Below are 4,661 nucleotides of genomic sequence, written 5' to 3'. Positions count from 1 at the left end.
CACACCAGAGGAGTGAGAGATTCAGAAAAACAAAACCAGCCCGGGCACTGTTCAGAAGGGAGCCTAAAATGGGTTTATGAAGTAAGAAACTGTTTAAATTCTTCCAGAATACAAAAACAATGGCATAGGATGTATGATTCATTTTTGTGTATAATGGGAGGGCAAGATGCAACGGAAAGAGACACCGTTCAGGATGGGGGCAGCCTTGGGAGAGAGGAAGGATGAGGAGGGGGAGAATGAGCTGTTTCTGTACATTTTATTTCATAAGAAACATACAGATGGATGGACTTCAAGCAGCTATAGCAAAATGTCAACTCCAGTAAGTATGCTTGGTTCTTAAATTGTTTTCTGTAATCCTCTCTATTTTGACCCTTTTTTTAACTAAAAAGGAAAAATTATTTAAAGTAATTTTTTTTGTTGCTTTTTCTGTGCCACGGGGCTTGCAGGATCTCAGTTCCCCGACCAGAGCAGTGAAAGTGCTGAATCCTAACCACCAGACCACCAGGGAACTCCCTAAAGTGATTTTTAAGATAACATAATAACAGAGAGCCCACTAGCCCCTCAGAGCACATCTTGGTCTAGGGTAGTTTTTTTTTTCCTAGCACGACTTTCCATAGATAGAGACATTTCCCAGGTCCAGGTTAGGCAGGATAATCCTAAATGAGGGAGGCATACTGTGGGGAGTGGAGGACCCGCTGAGTCTGAGCAGCCCTACAGTGCCTCACATCTATGAGGATTTGTCTTCCTCACCTGTAAAATGAGGATGAAACCTGTCCTATCTACTTTATTAAGGTATAATGTGCATTAAATATTTGTGAAAACACCTTGAAAATAATGACACAAGCAGGTAAACAATAATTATTTACTTGTCAAGCAATGCATCCCAAGGTCTCACTTACTGGTAACATTAGCATCAACAACAGAGGAAGAAATGAAGAGAGGATGTATAAACGAGTATGAAGGGAAGGAAGTATGAAGAAGAAAAACTTACTGATGAAAGCTAAGACCTCCAAGGAAATAGCTGCTCTTCCAAGATCCCGATTTGAGCCCTGCTTTTCAAAATAATGGAAATTAAACGTTGTGAAAAATGATCTCAGTGGTCATTGTCATTAGAACTTAGAACAATATTTATATATCTCACCACAGTGAGTCAGCGGTTATCTCCCATGAAAGCCAAAAGGCTTCAATTTTCAGAGTGTAACTAGTGAGCATTGAGAAACCACCAAAGAGACACTTAGTAGATATCAATATAGAATAAACCGAAAGAAAAAGAGAAAGACACCAAGCTGCTCCCTGCAGTGTTTCCAACTGAGATTCTGTTTTGCAGACCCTGGGGGATCAACGTGGATTGGATGGTTTCTTTTTTTTTTTTTTTGCGGTATGCGGGCCTCTCACTGTTGTGGCCTCCCCCGTTGCGGAGCACAGGCTCCGGATGCGCAGGCCCAGCGGCCATGGCTCACGGGCCCAGCCGCTCCGCGGCATATGGGATCCTCCCAGACCGGGGCACGAACCCGTATCCCCTGCATCGGCAGGCGGACTCTCAACCACTGCGCCACCAGGGAGGCCCTGGATGGTTTCTTGAGGCTCTGGTTAAACCCAATAGGTTGAAGAATTTCTAGTCAGGGACAAGTCAGTTTCTATTCTGAAAACTTGGCACTACCTAAAGAAATCCAAACCCGTAAATGGAAGATTTGCAGGAGGATTGTTACTGGTATAAAAGAGTGCTCTAAGATTCACCCACAGAGACTTTCTGGTTGCTGACGCCAGAAGCAAAAAACAAAATGTACAGTGGGCAGCAGTTAACGGGACCCTCCCAACTTTTCTTCTTGGACCCATCCTCTGCTCAGTTCCCCCCATTTCTCTTGCTTTATACCATGCCCAAGTACCTGGCTTTTCTGCCTCTGTCACAACATTCTTAATACAATCCATTTATCTGCTCCATGATGTTGCAGGCTTAAGGTGATATTCCTTTCAGAAGGACCCCAAAATTCAAAAAGACTGCTTGGGGAGGGCAGCACGATGAGGTACAAGGGCTTTACCGCAGACAGACCCGAGTTTGAGTCCTAATTTTTATATGTGGTAGTCACTCTCCACAACAGCCCACAGTGGTCCCTACTCCCTGATATTCACAGCCTTACTATTTCCCTCCTATCTAATCAGGGCTGGCCCTGGCTGACCAATAGAATATGGTAGAAGTGACAGTATATGAATTCTGAGGCTAGGTCACAAAAGGCATTGCAGCTTCCTCTTGGATTATTCTTTCTGGGGAAGCCAGCCACCACCCTGTGGCATCACTCAAGCCACTCTGTAGAGGGACAAACATGGAGAAGAAGCAAGGCCTCCTGCAAAGACCAGCATCAACTTGCCAGCCCCAGCTGACATCTGACTGCAACATCATGAGAGACCTTGAGTTTGAACCACCTGGCTAAGCTGTTTCTGAATTACTGACTCACTTACTGAAACCATGAGAGATAATAAATAATTGCTGTTGTTTTTAAACCCTAAACTTGGGGGGCAAAACCTTACATAGCCATATTATCAAGAACGGAACCTTTCTAAGTATTCATTTGGGAGATGCCTGTACAGCTATATCAATTGTTTAAAAATTTAACTATTTCTATGTTGCCTTGTAAAGAGCCCTGCACTTGAATTAATGTGATCTTGGATTGCTAATTCCCCAAGGTCCTTTGCAAAGGCAAATCAAATCCTCTTAAGAGGAAAGTAACATTATCCTTGACCTCAAATTATTTCAAAAAATATTTTACAAATACCATGTCCAGCACTCAGCCAGAGATATACTGACACATGGTCAAAAGCAGAAATTTTTAGCTGCTCAGAAGACATCCTTCACCAAGGCTCATGTGATAGAAAAACTAAGCATTTATGATGGCAGTGGATTCAGAGTATGGTGGGGAGGGACAAACCAGAAGTTGGGAGGGGTATAAATGGACCTAATGAAAGAGGAAAGAGGCTTCCATTGCTGGGACTGAGCTCTGGGAATGGCAGAGAGCAAAGCCCTCTCCTTGCTGTTCTCCAGAGCGTAGCTGAATCTCAACTGGGGTAGCCAGGGACTCCTGGAACCCAGATTCTCCTTTATCTGAAAAATCCCATCTCCAAGGCTAGCTAAAGAATGGCAAAGTTGCCTCTTCAAAGTGGCCCAAACCATGAACATATGAAAGAAACCAAAATGTTCAGAAGACCAGGCATCCTTACCTGGATGTTCTAGACTGCATGAGACCCAGAGACTTCTAGAAAACAGGACTAAAGGAAATATTCCTCCATCCAGGAGGGTGAAGACTTGGAAGTGCTATATCAGATTTAGGGGAAAAAACAATGGTAATTTTTGCATTAAATAATGTAAAAATAAAATTAAAGCTCACTATAAGATAGTGGCAAGATTTACAACAAGTCCCTCATTATATAGATGTGGAAATTAAGAACCAGGAGAGAAGAAAGTGAGTCCTAACCTGCTAACCCACATTGTGGGTGGCCCTTCCTTACATCCCTCTTCCCAGGTGGATTTTGTCAAATTCCATTTCTACCTTACTCTCACGATATTGATGCTCTGAATTTTACAGGCCAGCAGGCACTTCTTTCTCAACAAGTTAATATTGGACCACCCAAACTGAAAACCTCAATTTGACATCATTTCCAGTATCACTTTACTTTTCTTTTTCAACCCTAATTGCAACATCCACTGCTTTCTTCCAGGTAGGCTTCCACAAAAGGTCTTCATTCTGACCCTGCTGGCTCATCATGGCATAGTTTTGAGTAGTACCATAAGAATATCTTATTTCTCTGTGCCTTTGTTGAGTTTTATATTCTTACATACATTGGCAACTATGCACTTCCTACTTTCACTTTATAAAGCAATTTTGATTAGTGATTCCCCTGTGGAGCAGATGATGTGGTCAGAATTTGCTAAGGGCTCCTAACCCCATAAAGGGATAAGTTCTCTCTCCCTGGAGGTTTTCAAGGAGGGTCTGAGTGACCCTCTACCCAGTCTTGTGAATCAAGGAACTTGGTTCAGATAACTTTGAAGATTCCTTCCAGCACTAATCACTATAAATAAAATCTTCTGATTTCTCATTTTTTCTACCTTACCAACTCCCCCTCCTACCTCCATTCACAGGGTATTCCATTCCCTTCTCTGCACCTCCATGGCAACCTCTGCAATGGTCTGGAGAGATCCAGCTTTCAGTCCCAACTCAACCACCAACTAGCTGTGAAAACCTGAGCAAATTCATTAACTTCTCTGAACCTTAGTCTTTTCCTCTCTCCCTGTATCATGGAGTTGCTGTGAGAAAGAGTGGTAATGAATATGGAGGACCAGCCAGTATCCAGCACAAAGTTCCTCAGTAAACAGACACCTCTGTAGCCTGGCCACTTTGTCGTATGATCACTGATTCACGTGTTCTCCTTTCCTTCAACCTCCTAGGAGGGCAGGGTCTGTGTCTTCTCTATCTGTACCCCAAGCCCCTAGCCCAGAGCCTCGTGGCTACTCTGTGAATTCATTACCCCAACATTACTGAGGAAGAAAAACTGGTACTGTGTATATATAGGGGCTCAGACGAGATTTACACCCTCAAGGAAGTCTGAGATAAAAACACAGACAAATAAATGCTGAGTTCTTAGAACTGAGTTGTAATTTTTAGTTCTCC

This window comes from Mesoplodon mirus, assembly GCF_964341445.2.
Source record: "Mesoplodon mirus genome assembly, chromosome: 15".
Classification (NCBI taxonomy): domain Eukaryota; kingdom Metazoa; phylum Chordata; class Mammalia; order Artiodactyla; family Ziphiidae; genus Mesoplodon; species Mesoplodon mirus.
This window is presented reverse-complemented; position numbering follows the sequence as displayed.